General features: G+C 43.8%; 1 protein-coding gene across 7 annotated transcripts in view; it reads left to right on the top strand.

The window, feature by feature from the left end:
* Positions 1 to 16,417, top strand: part of HMBOX1 (homeobox containing 1) — a 186,545-nt gene that overhangs the window by 17,974 nt on the left and 152,154 nt on the right. Inside the window, exon 2 of one of the 7 annotated variants that reach the window (XM_070734852.1) lies at positions 2,071 to 2,134. The exons of the other annotated variants lie outside the window; for them this stretch is intronic. The gene's annotated coding sequence lies outside the window, so the exon portion shown is untranslated. The remainder of the gene's footprint in view (positions 1 to 2,070; positions 2,135 to 16,417) is intronic. 7 annotated transcript variants of the gene reach the window in all.

The raw sequence follows: 16,417 nt of genomic DNA, 5'->3' as shown, positions 1-16,417 counted from the left end.
AAAATTGAATGAAGGAGGGAGAGAAAGAAAGAGTAAGAGGTAGAAAGGATAGAGAAAAAGGAAGAGAAAGGGAGGGGGAGCACTTTCGTCCCAGCTATCAGCGAGCGGGCTGCAGGAGAGGTGGGGGCAGGCGTTCTCACAGAGAGGGAGAGGGAGAAAGAGAGAGGGAGAAAGAGGGGGGAGAGTGGAAGGTAGAGAGAGAGAGAAAAATGATAGAAAAAGGGAGAAAAAAGAGAAATGAGAAAATGACTGAAGCAGAGAATGACAGGAAAGAAAGAGAAAGAGAGAGAGAAGTGACTCTTGGTGATGACGTATGACATCATCGGGTGGGAAAAACCGTGGTATAGGAAAAAAAATGTGGAGTATTTTTTAATTAATATTTTTTGAAAAACCGTGGTATAGTGTTACGCGAAGTTTGAAGCCGCGAAAATCGAGGGACCACTGTACATACAGTCATATCATGCACTAAAACTACATAGGCAGGGGGAGATGTCTTAGTTCCCCCACACTTGATGACAGAGGTGGGTTTTGAGGAGTTTACGAAAGGCAAGGAGGGTAGGGGCAGTTCTAATCTTTGGAGGGAGCTGATTCCAGAGGGTCGGAGCCACCACAGAGAAGGCTCTTTCCCTGGGTCCCGCCAGATGACATTGTTTAGTCGACGGGACCCGGAGAAGGCCATAACCATTGCCTGCCAGATTTTGTGATGCATTCCTTCCACCCTCAGTGATACAAGCCCTTGATTGTGTGTCGTCGTCCCCCCCCCCATTCCTTTCCCAGTTTTCAGTTATTCTAGCGGATGAAGAGATGCTCTTCACTGAGTGAAGCTTATTTGGATTTCGGGCAGCCTACTGTGATGTGGAATGGGCCCATGTGGAATGGACTTCGTCATTGGCTCAAATACCATTCCATGGTGTGACTTAATTGGATTTGTCTTAGCATCTTTTGTGAATATAATCATTGTGATTTATAAATTGTATTTTCTGGCTTAACATTCAGGGTGTGAAGCCAGCCACTTTGGCTTATTCACAAAAAATGATTATGTAAAATTTGGCTTTGTGCAATATGTACAAATCTAGTTGCTATAAATGATGTGAAGCTGTTTCTGTCTCCTTTCGCCTTTGGAAATGCTGTCAATAGCATAGAGCTTATGGTAAGGTGGTCCTATATGAGATGCAAAAATCCAGATGACCTCTAGATGGCGGCAAAGAGAGGTAGAATATTCTACTACAGTGGCACCTCTACCTAAGAACGTCTCTACTTAAGAACTTTTCTACATAAGAACCGGGTGTTCAAGATTTTTTTGCCTCTTCTTAAGAACCATTTTCTAGTTAAGAACCTGAGCACGGAAACATTTCCCAGGAAATTTGAGAGCAGCACGAAGGCCCGGCCAGTTTCCTGCCATTTCCCCTTTTATCCTGGCCATCTCGGGCTTTTCTGGGCTGCCAGAGGAGCCTTTCGGTGGCGCTTAAGGAGGCTTTGGCAGCCCAGAGCGAACGGACGGAGGCACGTGCTCCTCCTAACCATCTCAGAGTCCCCCTTTTTTTTTCTTTTAAGCCTTAAAGTTTGGGATTTTTTTTTATTCCCCTCATCTCACCTTCTTCCTTCGGCAGCGACTATCCTCCTCCTCTTCTTCCTCCTCCCACCCAAATTCTGAGCTTTTATTTCTTTCCTAATGGGTTATCACACATTATTTTCTTTTACATTGATTCCTATGGGAAAAATTGTTTCTTCTTACAAACTTTTCTATTTAACAACCTGGTCACAGAACAAATTAAGTTCTTAAGTAGAGGTACCACTGTATTTTGCATTCCTCTTCTGGTCATTTAGATTTTTGCAACCCAAATATGAGAGGTCCAGCTGGTATATGCTTGTATAAGCTTGAGTGATTGAATATTTCTTGGTGTCCTTATATGTTGACATTTTTGTAATCATACACTTTGGGAGAGCTATCATCTGGCATTGTTTCAGTACTTATGATACTAGGTGAACAGGAAGGATGTCTGCTTAAATATTTGAAACAATCTTTTGTGGATTTTAGTCCATGTAGCACGGTGCTGTTTTTTCTCTCAGATCTCAACTGAAAATGGCAGATTGACGTGTCAGTGAAAAATGACTGTACTAGTTCACACTGCAGGTAAGTGAGACATTTTAATGAAAAAAATCCCCATTGCATTATGTAAACTCATTGCAATTAGAAAATAAGCATAGCAAAGATCAAGGACATAGACCAGTGATGACTAATCTTTTTGTTGTCGACCCATAATGCAGTGCGCCATCCCCATGCCTACATGCGCAATCCCCTGCGTGCCCCTGACCCTCACGCATGTGCACACAACCCTCCATGCGTCCCTGCATGTGAATTGCACATTTATTTATTTATTAGATTTTTATGCACGCACTCCCTGCCCATGTGAGCCCTGCACTCCCTTTGCACATGTGCACATGACCCCGCGAATTCACATGCAATTCTCTGTGCATGCACAGATGTTTCCAGCATATGCCCTGCATGGCAGAGACCCCAAAACTAGCTGGCTGGCGGGAGGCACATGCGCGAATGCACAGTGGAGCTGAGCTGATGGCTCACATGCCCACAGAGAGGGGTTTGTGTGCCACCTGTGGCATGCATACCATAGGTTTCCCCATCACGCACATAGACAGTTTCTTCCTGCCTCGTTAGTTATAATAAATGGTTCACTCCAAAGTGGTGTTTTAAAAATGACAGTAGAATACCTGAAACTTTAGGAGCAGTTCTCTCCTACCTCTTTCAGACTGGACCACCTTATTCTAGTTGATGGCAAGATTAGGCTTTCCTGCACTACAAAGTAAAATAATACCAGAGTTCAAGCATATGCATATATCTGATACACAATACTTTAAAATTGTGATGTAGTAGATGTAGATCCTCAATCTGAGTATTGTATTTGCAGTTTTGTGTTAGCAAAATCTTCAGAAGAGAAGGATTTGGGGTAGTGATTTCTGACAGTCTCAAAATGGGTGAGCAGTGCGGTTAGGCCAGTGATGGCGAACCTATGGCACGGGTGCCAGAGGTGGCACGCGGAGCCATATCTGCTGGCATGTGAACCATTGCCGTAGCTCAGCTCCAATGTGCATGTGTGTGCCAACCAGCTCCCCCTGGAGATTAGAATTGCCCCCACCCTCCTTGCCTTTCGTAAACTTCTTAAAACCCACCTCTGCCATCAGGCTTGAGGGAATTGAGACACCTCCCCTGGGCCTATACAGTTTATGCATGGTATGTTTGTGTGTATGTTTTTTGCTTTTTAATAAGGGTTTTTTAGTCATTTTAAATTATTAGATTTGTTATACATTGTTTTATTGTTGTAAGCCGCCCCGCCCCCGCCCTGGACAGCATACAAATCTAATAAATAATAATAATAATAATAATAATAATAATAATAATAATAATAATAAGGAGGGCACTTTTACCCTCTCCCAGCTCCAGGGAAGTATTTGGAGGCTGAGGAGGGTGAAACATTAGGCGACTGGGCCCACCAGAAGTTGGGAAACAGGCTGTTTCCACCCTCTAGAGTGCTCTGGGGGGCAGGGAAGCTTAGATTAGCTGTTTTTGCCCTCCACAGGCATTGAATTATGGGTGTGAGCACGCATACGCTCTTTTGGCACCCAGGGGAAGAAAGGTTCACCATCACTGGGTTAGGCGCTAGGGAAAGCAAGTAGAATGCTTGGCTGCATAGCTAGTGGTATAACAAACAGGAAGAGGGAGACCGTGATCCCGTGGTATAGAGCGTTGGTGAGACCCCATTTGGAATACTGTGTTCAGTTCTGGAGACCTCACCTACAAAAAGATATTGATAAAATTGAACGGGTCCAAAGACTGGCTACAAAAATGGTGGAAGGTCTTAAGCATAAAACTTATCAGGAAAGACTTATAGTCTGAAGGACAGAAGGGAAAGGGGGGACATGATCAAAACATTTAAATAGATTAAAGGGTTAAAGGGTTAATAGGAAAGTGAACACAAGAACAAGGGGGCACAATCTGAGATTAGTTGGCGGAAAGATCAGAAGCAACGCGAGAAAACATTATTTTACTGAAAGAGTAGTAGATGCTTGGAACAAACTTCAAGCAGACGTTGTTGGTAAATCCGCAATAAGTGAATTTAAACATGCCTGGGATAAACATATATCCATCCTAAGATAAAATACAGGAAATAGTATAAGGGCAGACTAGATGGACCATGAGGTTTTTTTTCTGCGGTCAATCTTCTATGTTTCTAGGGAGGAAAAAGAATCAGTTTCTATCTGGTGTAGCTTACACCACTTTCTTTGGACGCTATCATTTTCTTATCACCTTACAACCAAGGGATAGTTAAATTTATGGCTGGTACAACTAAGAAATAGCCTTGCAAAAGAAGCGGACCATTTTCCCTCCTGGTGATATCTGAGCTTGTTTTCATACCATCATCTTTTGTTTGGAGCATGACTTCCTAAATTAATGCATCCCGAAATAGTTTTCTTGTGAGCAAGATGGGGTTTTTTTTCTTACTTTCTTTAGTAGTGTGAGAAGTTCTTTTGATTAAACACTAAAGGAAAGATTCGAGCGTGTTCGCAAATAGATGCAATTTAAGTATAAGATTAGCACATATAAATATCAAATCGCTTTCTCACTATAAAACAGCCTTCCAGCTTCGAGAGTGGGAAATCATTCTTCAAATAATGGGTTGGCTGAAATTCTCAGTGTAACTGTGAAATGCACACTTTATTTTTATCTTGTGTCTGCCTTTTTTAAAATGCTAATGCGAAGTTCTGATATTTATATAAAATCTGTTTTCTGCCAGAACCGTTCTGTACTACCTAGGCCCTTCCTAACACAAGCTGCAGAAGAATTTGGCATCCTGGAAATAAAAAACAGCAACAAAATAAAGAAAGTTGCCAATTTTTATGGTGCGAAGAACAGCTTGGATGCATGTGGGCAGACAAGGAATTGACTCTGTGATCAATTGTGGGCAGGTGGGAAATAATACTGGTGTTTGGGAGGCATCTGGATCACCTAGCTTTTTACTAGATGAGTTTCAAGGTCTAAAAAGTTGCAAGTAAATCTGAAGAAATCATAGCAAAAACTTCAGAAGAAAAGGATTTAGGGGTAGTGATTTCTGACAGTCTCAAAATGGGTGAACAGTGCAGTCAGGCGGTAGGGAAAGCAAGTAGGATGCTTGGCTGCATAGCTAGAGGTATAACAAGCAGGAAGAGGGAGATTATGATCCCGCTATATAGAATGCTGGTGAGACCACATTTGGAATACTGTGTTCAGTTCTGGAGATCTCACCTACAAAAAGACATTGACAAAATTGAACGGGTCCAAAGACAGGCTACAAGAATGGTGGAAGGTCTTAAGCATAAAACGTATCAGGAAAGACTTAATGAACTCAATCTGTATAGTCTGGAGGACAGAAGGAAAAGGGGGGACATGATCGAAACATTTAAATATATTAAAGGGTTAAATAAGGTCCAGGAGGGAAGTGTTTTTAATAGGAAAGTGAACACAAGAACAAGGGGACACAATCTGAAGTTAGTTGGGGGAAAGATCAAAAGCAACATGAGAAAATATTATTTTACTGAAAGAGTAGTAGATCCTTGGAACAAACTTCCAGCAGACGTGGCAGATAAATCCACAGTAACTGAATTTAAACATGCCTGGGATAAACATATATCCATCCTAAGATAAAATACAGAAAATAGTATAAGGGCAGACTAGATGGACCAGGAGGTCTTTTTCTGCCGTCAGACTTCTATGTTTCTATGTTATGTAGAAGGTTAACACTTGAAGTTAAATTACACTCAGCAGAAAAGCAAGGTGCATGTATTAATTCTTGCATTGATAACATTTTAAGAGTTAACATTTTAAGAGGCCAAAGTTCATATAGTTAAAAACAAAGAAATATTTAAAAAAAAACCAAAGAAAATCAACCGTTTTGTTGCCTGTATAAATTTTTCAGAGCCTCGGAATCGGGGAAATATTTCTGCCCTCATTGCCCAAAGAGACAGCTAAGGCAAGAGAGCAAGGCAGGAGTCTGTGGAGAGGGGCGGCATACAAATCTAAATAATAAAATAATAAATAAAATAAACAGGTAAATCAGTGAAACAATAAGCCAACCTGAGGTGCAACCGATGGCTTCATACTCACAGTTAAATGGTGCCATGACCCAAACTTTTCAAGATTCTAATTTTAAAGCTAATCCTTTGCATGGTTTGTTTAGCTTTCTCTCTTTTTAAAAAAACATTTTATTTTTTTTAACTCTACATCCATCCATATATCAATGCATATGCCTTAAAAGACAAAATATCAATAGCATATTTAATTATATAATTCTATCTAATCTCTTGTATTACAATATGTACAGCTATATCATGCTGATTGCTTATCAATCTATATACCTGTTTGCCCTCTCACTCCCTTCCCACTCTCTCCAATTCTTCCTTTAACCTTCTTTCCCTTCTCTCCTCCCTTCCTTCCTCTTTCCATCCCTCCTCCTCTCTCTAAACTACTTCCTCTTTCTCCTTCTAAGCCTTCCTTTGAGTGATTTCAGTTATAGTAGCTATAATATTCAACAGACTGATAATATATTACTAAATATTTATAACCCTTTGGTGTCTCTTCCCCTTTTTAATATTTTTATAACATGTTTATAATCGTTATCCTTTAATTATAGGTATACACTTTAAAATTAGCGCTACCTTCTTACATTCTAATTTTGTCATCTGGGTTACTTCATTTCTTTATCACTCCTAGTCTCGTAACTTTGTGATCATTCTGTTTCATTTTTTAGCTATATTCATTTTCTTTCCAATTATAAAATTTCATCCAAACACTGTAATATTCAGGTTCTTCTCTGTCTTTAAGTTTCATTATCATTCTGTTCATTTCAGCACAATTCAATTTTTTTGAGTATGTCTCTTAATGTAACATATGAATCTAGCCTTTGTGATTTATAAACCACACTATGTAGTTTAGTTGCTGTCCAAACCTAGCCGTGAATCTACTCCCACTTTAAAACAATCTGATGTAAAGCAGTTGGTAATTGCAGAAATTTGCTTTTGAGTGTATGGGGGGGAGAGTAGTTGTTTGCTCTGAACTTCAGCTTCCTCCTTGTCTTGTGATTATAAATCAGTTTCTCCTATCTTGATGCTGTCTAGATGCACTGGACTACAATTGAAAGGATTTCCCAAAAGCATAGAAAGAATAAAAAATCTGGTAGATCTCCGATACAGAACAATTTCAGAGAGTTGTTATTTAAAAATTAGCATTAAAAAAGTAACATAAATGGAAAGAGAAATTCACAACTCCGAAGGGGTTATTTAGTAGTTATTTTTGGTTGAGCAAGGACTAAGAAGCTAATGAAAAGCTTAATTATCTGCAAGCTGAAAAAATATTCCAGGGGTAGGTAGTTCAAATTTTTTGGGAATCCTACCTTAGCTGAATTGTTTTGCTGTTTACATTTTTATTTAAAAGATTACGCTTCTGGTTATCAGATTTATAAACTTTGTTGAATCTCTAGCTGCTGGTTGCCATCTAGTTCCAGAACTAATGGGCTTTTTGAACTCCTCCATTATACCAATTATTATGCTCAAGTAACTGAGAAGATGCCTGTGTCCACCAGAGCTTTATCTATAACACAGAGAAAAGCTGTGGTCCTTTGTCTATTGAACAAGTCCAAGAATCTCAAATTTACAGAGCTATTGAGAGATAATTTAGTAACATCTGGAAGGCCATACATTCCATGCCTCTGTAGGGAAAGGTAAAATGAGGAGTTGCATTATTTGAAATCAGACATTATGAATGCATTTATTTATTTATTGGCTATATACCATGCGTTTCTGCCAATGAATGGCACTCAGTGTTTCTAAGAATAAGAATAAAAACAATATTGAATAATTCAGGGACCATTAAGAACACAATAATAAACAACTGTACCACCAACTCAACTCAGCAACCAAAACCCACTTATACACAAAAGAACTACATAAATAAAAACATATTGTGTGCCAGCAGAAAGGTGATTGAAAGGCAAACAGCCTGATCTTTTGGGCAGAGAATTTCAATCCTGGGAGCAGCCACCAGGAAAGTCCTCTCTTTTGTTTTCATCAGACATCCCCGAGAACTCTTCCTTTGCATGTCTGTTGTTGTACTGGAAAAGTGCAGAATTTTTTCTCTGACTTGAAATTTTGGAAGGAATTCAAGTTTCTGAAAGTACAAGTCCTTCCCAAGAAGTAAGATTTTGCAATCGTTCCAATAGAAACAAAAATGTCTATATGTACTTGGCCTACATATCAAAAGGTAGCTGATAAATGGCACTCAGACAAAAGCAGAAGGACTCCAGGAAACCCAAATTGTTGACTGCTGATACCTCAGTGGCTGATGTTATTGGACAGTGGAATGTATGGAAGAAGGAGGTGGCAAATTTGGTCCTAGCAGACATCAATTTGTCTGAAGAAGACCAAAAAGAGAAGTCCGAGAAGAGAATGATGTGGGACGACCAGGGAAAAAGCTGAATCATTTTAGGGCTAATACTGTAGAGGGAAAAATCAGTCAGCTGAGATCTGTGCACAAACAAAGGAGAAACAGTCTGCAGACTGACATGGAGTTATTCATCTGAAATCTCTAGGAGAAAGAGAGCCGCAAATCTAAAATATGAGTGAATAGGCTAAGAAAATACTGCATAAAGAGAAAATGAATGCAGTTCAGAGAGAAGGAAAAGAAACAGCCCTCAAGGAATATAAACAGTATTATTTGGAGTCAGGCCTTTAAGAGGCAACACAGAGAGTTCTATAGAAAGCTTAAAGGGTTTGCATTAAAGTAAATGGAGAAAATAAATCAGGCATAAGTGTTGACTTATGTTAGAAAAATCTCAGTGCTGTCTATGTATCCCTGAAGCAGCAGAATTCTTTAAGGGTGAGGCTTTTCGTACTTTCCTGAATCATCCAAAATTTATTTATTTATTTATTTATTTATTTATTTATTTATTTGTTAAATTTGTATGCCGCCCCTCTCTGCAGACTCGGGGCGGCTCACAACAGTAACAGAAAACAATATATAATACAAATTCAATAATTAGAAAGCTAAAAACCCATAGTTTTAAAAAAACATGCACACAACATACCATACATAAACAGTATAGGCCTGGGGAAGATACTTTAGTTCCCCCATGCCTGACGGCATAGGTGGGTTTTAAGGAGTTTACGGAAGGCAAGGAGGGTGGGGGCAGTTCTAATCTCAGGGAGGAGCTGGTTCCAGAGGGTCGGTGCCGCCACAGAGAAGGCTCTTCCCCTGGGACCCGCCAAACGACATTGTTTAGTCGACGGGACCCAGAGAAGGCCAACTCTGTGGGACCTAACCGGTCGCTGGGATTCGTGCGGCAGAAGGCGGTCCCGGCGATATTCTGGTCCGATGCCATGAAGGGCTTTATAGGTCAAGACCAACACTTTGAATTGTGACCGGAAATTGATCGGCAACCAATGCAGACTAACTGCATGGACCGAGGACAGTGGGATCAGGAAAAGGTGGTTCTGCAGGATCAGAAAACTGATTTTTAAGCTGGAAGACTGTCCAAAATTTTCTCCAAAAATGTAATAAAATTCTTTCCCTTTCCTATCTCATGTAAATGAAGCTTTCTCCAAACTAAACATTGTTCCTGTTGTCACAGCTGTACATCTTGGGCAGATGAAGTATTCTGTTTACAGCGATGGGTCGTCAGGTCCTTCAGGAAACCCACAAGGGAGCATGGAAAAAGTGGTCCCTTTTGCAGTTAGTATGCCGGGGATGAGCATAGTTCTATGTTTTTGTTTTATTGTGGATGACAGAGGACCCAAAGGATTAAGCTGCAACTAAGTGGCCATCACCACATCTTGCAATATTGAGTTCTGTTAATAATGTCTATGTTTTGTGAAGAAATTCTTCTCTGGCCTCTTGTCACAAAGAACCATTTCATCCCTGTCCATCCCTGTCTTGTTGCCAGAAACAAGGGAGCATTTTTTTACTGATCGATTTCTAAAGAGTTGGAGGCAAGACTTACAGTATTTTCAGACTATAAGATGCACTGGTGTATAAGACGCACCAAGATTTTAAAGAGATTAGGAAATAAAGATTTTGTCCACACCGCCCCCCCCTGGGGCCACTCTGCACGCCTCAGTGTGAAAAATGGGCCTGTTTTTGCAAAAAATGGGGTGTGCAGAGGGTTTGGGAGGCCTGCAGAGTACTTCTGGGGGTGTGGGGGAAAGCAAAAATGCATTTTTTGCAAAAAAATTGCCGTTTTTCGCAAAAACTGTGTAGCACTCTGCAGACCTCCCAAATCTTCTGCATGCCCCATTTATCCAAAAAATGGGATGTGGGGACGGGGCTTCGGGGAGGCCAAAAATAACTGTATTCAGTGTATAAGATGCACCAACATTTACACCCTCTTTTTTGGGGGGGGGAATTTGTCTTATACTCTGGAAAATATGGTACTTGCTTCCCCCACTCTTGCTTTTTAGAAAGTGAAAACACATCAGTGAACTCTTATCAGTGATTGCATCAGTTGTTGCTCTTGAAGTGCAGTGAGAAAGTCCCAGCTTCATGCTTCTGAACTTAGTGTTTAAGTCCTACGAGCTTGAACAGTTTCAAGAAGAATTCTAGGAAGTAGGCAGGTTTTTCCAAGGATCCTGAACAGAAATAATGTTGCACCATGGTGCATGGTGCTGCTAACCATGGTTTACTTCCTTAAAGGGATGAACTTGTGAATGACCTATATAGGAGATAACACTTGTAAAAAAGCAAAAGTAAGCCATGAAATTTTGCATAACGTAGACAAGAGGAAGAGGATGAAAGCATCTTGTTCCCAATGTTTTAAAATGACTAGAATAATCTACCTTAGTTCATACATAACCCAAAGTCATAATATGGCTTATTGGTTATTGGTTTATGGCAGTGCTGGGCAGCCTTTGCACAATCAGTGACTTCTTTTACATTTGAAGGGAATTTACAGCCTTAACAATCTAATTATAAGATGAATAAACATATGTCATGAATATGGGAATAACTAAGATCTCCATCTCCTATTTTTCAAGGGAATTTAAAAAAAATCTGTTAAGCCTATTTTGGAGCTTATAGAATAGTTTTTGTGTATTTTCTATATCATGCTAGTGAGAAAATGTGCTGTGAAATAGACCCACAAGTTTGTCAGTATCTCATTTAATGTGATAGGTAACCTACATTTTGGATTACATTTATATGTGAACCATGGCATAATATCAGTACAACGATTAATATAAATTCTGATTAGGGATTAACAACTACTGTATCTATTACAGGGGGTTCCAAACCCCTGGTCTGCAGCCTGGTACTGGGTTATGGCCCATTGGGAACTGGGCTGCACAAGCAACAAAGCTTCATTTGTGCAGTTGGCGAGCACATACGTAAAATCATGCCCTATCTCCCACGACGCCACCAGTGCCAGTCCACAGAACCGGAAAAGTTGGGTACCACCGATCTATTAGATATAGGCACCATCTTATTCCAAAACAACATTCAGCAGTTTGTGATACCACACAACAAAACAAAACTACACTGCTATATCATATCAGTAAATGGAATGGAATCAGACCACTTAATATGCAATATGTACAAAGACTCATCCAAAGTGGAGGGGTGGTTATCTCTATCTTAACTTTAGCTAAGCCAATATCTGGCTTCCTATTTATAATATTACTAGCTGATTACTGGCACTGTCTGGGTATTTATTTATCCCAATCTTGTATTAGACAAGAAAAGGAATGAATTGTATCTATAGTGTCAAGTCAAAGCAATTTTACTTACTTGTTGTGAGCCGCTCCAAGTCTTTGGAGAGGGCCGGCATGCAAATCTAATTATTATCATTATCATTATTATTATTATTATTATGATTATTATTATTAATAATAATAAAAATAACAACAACAAAACAACAGCTATTATTATTATTATCATTATTATCATTATTATTATTATCATCATCATCATTATTATTATTATTATTGTAATTATTATTATTATTATTATTATTACTACAGGGTTTTAAATGTATAAGGACATTGTTCAAATCCCAGCTATGGAACCTGTGGACAGCTGGGGGATTTAGAAGCGCCAACCCCCTGCCTCTGCCACCACCCATTTCCACAAATTGGGCCTGTTCTGTCTGGGTTTTCCCAGACCTCCACACCCACTGAAAAAACAGCCAGACACTCTGGTAAAATCCAAAAGTATTTTATAGCAGGAAAAAATAAGCACAAAGGAAAACCTGTCTTCACAGCAGACAGGTTACAATACGTTACAACAGGGTCCTGATGTCCAGTCAATTTCACAAGCTTCTTGCTGGCACCCCCCCCCAAGGTTTCAATAGTCCAAGGCACAAACCAGGATTGTAGCCACCAAAGTTCACAGACAGATCTCACGAATCTCCAAGATAAAACTCCACAAGCCAGGAAGGGTGGGGCCGCCTTTTATCCTTTCCCAAGCACCACACCCAAACCCAGCTGTGACCTCTAATGCTGGAAATACCTAGCCAATTGAGTTCGTCTCTGATTAGCTCTCCTGTGTCGCATATCTATGATGTCATGAGCATCTTCCCCCAGGGAATCCAGGCTGCTTGCTGGGGAGAGCTCCCCCTGGTGGAACTCTGGCTGTCCTTCTTCTTCAGCCTGGGATTCCGCTTCCTCGTCAGTCTGCACCTCCTGGTCCTCAGCCTCTCCCTCTGAGCTGGAAGCCGACAGCAAATCAGCCATTCCCGGAGGGGTCCCAGGCTGAACCACAACACCATTCCCCCGCGGAAGGCCCCTCCCCACCTGCCAGCGGAGAGGACGCGGTTTCTGAGGGAACTGGGCGTGAAAAGCCCGAAGAAGATCGGGAGCGTCCAACAACGCCGCTTCCACCCAGGAGCAATCATCCGGATCCCCCTCTACCCATTGCACCTTGTACTGGAAACACCCATCCACCCAACGGGAATCCACAACGTCATGTACCATAGCTTCAGGGAGGTGATCACGAACACACGGGGCAGGCAACACGGGAACATTGGGACGGAGCGGACAATCGGGAGGGACAGGGACTAGCAGCGAACGGTGAAACACAGGGTGAACCCGCAAGTTGTCCGGCAGGGTGAGCCGGTAAGCCACCGGATTAATCACCCGCTCAACGGGAAAAGGACCCAGGAACCGGGGATCTAGTTTGTGCCGGGGTAATTCAGAGGCTACATATTTCGTGGACAACCACACCTGATCCCCCACCACCAAGGGGGGCACATCCCATCTGGAGCGATCAGCCACCCTCTTGTAGTCCTCCTTGGCTTTATTCAGGTATCTCTTCACCATCTCGTGAACCGCCTGCAGCTCTGAGAGAAAGTCCTCAGCAGCAGGCACCGGGGAATCTAGGAGGGTCAAGGGAAAGAAGCGAGGGTGAAATCCATAATTTGCGAAAAAGGGCGTGAGCCGGGTCGATGAGTGACGGGAATTGTTGAAAGCGAACTCCGCTACAGGGATAAACCGGGACCAATCCGTCTGACGATCCGCCACTACACACCGCAGGTATTGTTCCAATATCCCGATCACTTTTTCTGTACCGCCATCGGTCTGGGGGTGCTGCGTCGAGGCGAGGCACACGGACACATTCAGGGCCGACATCAATTCCCGCCAAAACCGGGCTGTGAATTGTGTGCCCCTATCAGAGACCACTCGATCCGGAAGCCCATGTAACCGAAACACGTGACTAATAAACATTTGAGCCGTGAGTTGGGCAGTGGGCACCCTAGTGCAAGGGACAAAATGCACCATCTTGGTGAGCATGTCCATCACCACCATGACTACCGTGAAACGAGCAGAGGAAGGCAAATGAGTGACAAAGTCAATGGACACGGCACCCCAGGGTCTCTCAGGCGTGGGCAAAGGTTGCCGTAATCCCGGTGGGGCTCCAGTCACCCCCTTGGCCGTACGACACTGGACACAGGTGGCCACATAGGAACGCACATCGTCTTGGAGGCGTGGCCACCAGAATGTCCGAGAGACTAGCTCCAATGTTTTAAACAGACCAAAATGCCCCGCCACTGGACAGTCATGACACTGGGTCATAATCAACCCTCTCACTGGGCCGGCGGGAACATACAGCTGCCCCCGGTACCGAAGCAGACCGTCTTGAAACGTCCATGGGGAATTGGGTGTTAACTCCCGCACTCTTTGCGCTACAAACCCATCCTCACGCTGCGCCTCCCGTAAACGGTGACGCAAGTCTACTGGGTCCTGAGTGGCAGCCAAAGCTGCAGGGGGTAACACTGTCTGCAGAGGGGCCAGCTCCTTCGGGTGCGTGTATTCTGGCTTGCGCGACAAGGCATCCGCTCGGGGGTTCTGGGCACTGGGAGTGTACCTGATGCGGAAATTGAACCGCGCGAAAAAGAAAGACCAGCGGATCTGTCTCTGGTTTAATTTCCGGGCCGTCTGCAAATACTCAAGGTTCCGGTGATCCGTCCGTACCTCGATTTGATGACGGGCCCCCTCCAGGTAATGCCGCCAATGCTCAAAGGCGGCCTTCACCGCTAAAAGTTCCTTCTCCCAAATAGTATAGTTCCTTTCCGAGGGAGACAGCTTCCGGGAGAAGTAGGCACACGGAAACAACATGTCACCGGGCCGATAGGCTTGGAGAAGCACTGCGCCAACCGCTACATCTGAAGCGTCGGTTTCTAACACAAACGGCTGAGCGGGATCAGGATGGCGCAGAAGCGGTCCCGCCATGAACGCCGCTTTCAGGGCATCAAAAGCCCGCTGTTCCGCCTCCCCCCAACCAAATGGGACTTGTTTTTGTAACAACCGAGTCAAGGGCGTGGTTAACGTGGCATACCCCGGAACAAAAGCCCGATAGTAGTTTGCAAACCCCAAAAGACGTTGTACGTCTTTCACCCGTCGTGGAGGTGCCAAGACTGAAGTGCGGCCACTTTGTTCGGGTCCATGGAAATGCCACCTGGAGATAAAATGTGCCCCAGGAATTCGACGGTAGTCTGGAAGAATTGGCACTTCTCCAGCTTGGCATACAACTGCTGCTCCCGCAACCGGAGCAGGACCCGGCGCAAATGGGTCAAATGCAAGGCATGGTTCGGGGAATACACTAAAATGTCATCAAGGTAAATCACCACAAATTGGTCCAACATGTCCCGGAACACGTCGTTCATCAGATGTTGAAACACGGCCGGGGCGTTGGTGAGGCCAAATGGCATCACTGTATATTCAAAGTGGCCGTAACGCGTGCCAAACGCTGTCTTCCACTCATCCCCGGCCCGCATCCGGACCAAATTATACGCACTGCGCAAATCGATTTTGGTGAATACCGTTGCCGTCCGCAACCGGTCCATGAGTTCAGGGATCAAGGGCAAGGGGTACCTATTCCGCACTGTGATGGCGTTAAGGCGGCGATAGTCACAGCAGAGGCGAAGATCGCCTGTTTTCTTTTTCACGAACAAAACAGGGGCAGACAAAGGGGACTTGGATGGCCGAATAAATCCCTTGGCCAGATTCTTTTCCACAAACTCCTTGAGAGCCACAAGCTCCGGCTCGGACATGGAGTACAAACGACCAGCCGGGAGCTTGGCGTCAGGGAGCAGGTCAATGGCACAGTCATACGTCCGATGTGGTGGTAGCTGATCCGCCTCTTTTTCGTTGAACACATCGGCGAATTCCTCGAGGCAACGGGGTAATTGAATCGCGGGAACTACTGGGCCGTGGGCTGCGCACACATGTCGGTGATGGTCCACGCACTGCAAACTGGAGAAGGTGACCAAGTTCTGAGACCACACCACCTGTGGGTCATGTGCACGCAGCCATGACAACCCCAACACGAGGGGAAAATGAAGCCCCTTGGTAACATAAAACTGTAGGGCCTCCTCATGAGTTCCGATGCACATCCGCACCGGCAGGGTCTGGAAACGGATGGGACCAGCCAACAAAACCCGCCCATCGATAGTCTCCACAGTTAATGGCGGGGTAACAGGACAAAGGGGCAAGGAATGACGTTGGGCAAAGGCTTCGTCTAAGAAGTTCGTCGTCGCCCCCGAATCCACAAGGGCCAACGCGGGGTAAGTCCGAGTCCGTTGCGCGATATGCAAGGTCACCGCAAGCGTCAGGTGTCGAGACGGTCCAAATTCGGGAGTCGTGGAGTCAGACGAAAGTGGGATCCCCGCCCGACCTAGTGTTGCCACCAAGCCGGGCCCCCCTCGTTTCCCGATCGTTCCGGCGACGGAGGACATCCAGACGAAGGCCCCGCCATCGGAGAGTTCAGGGCAGGAACGGGGACACCAGGGGTTGTCTCCTGTAACTGCACAGGGGACGCCATGGGAAGCACGGGAGGGCTGTAAGGTACAGGAACGACAGCAGCCACGGTGCTCCGCCTCTTGTGGGG

The sequence above is a fragment of the Erythrolamprus reginae genome, chromosome 1 (genome assembly GCF_031021105.1).
Source record: "Erythrolamprus reginae isolate rEryReg1 chromosome 1, rEryReg1.hap1, whole genome shotgun sequence".
NCBI lineage: Eukaryota > Metazoa > Chordata > Lepidosauria > Squamata > Dipsadidae > Erythrolamprus > Erythrolamprus reginae.
This window is presented reverse-complemented; position numbering and strand designations above follow the sequence as displayed.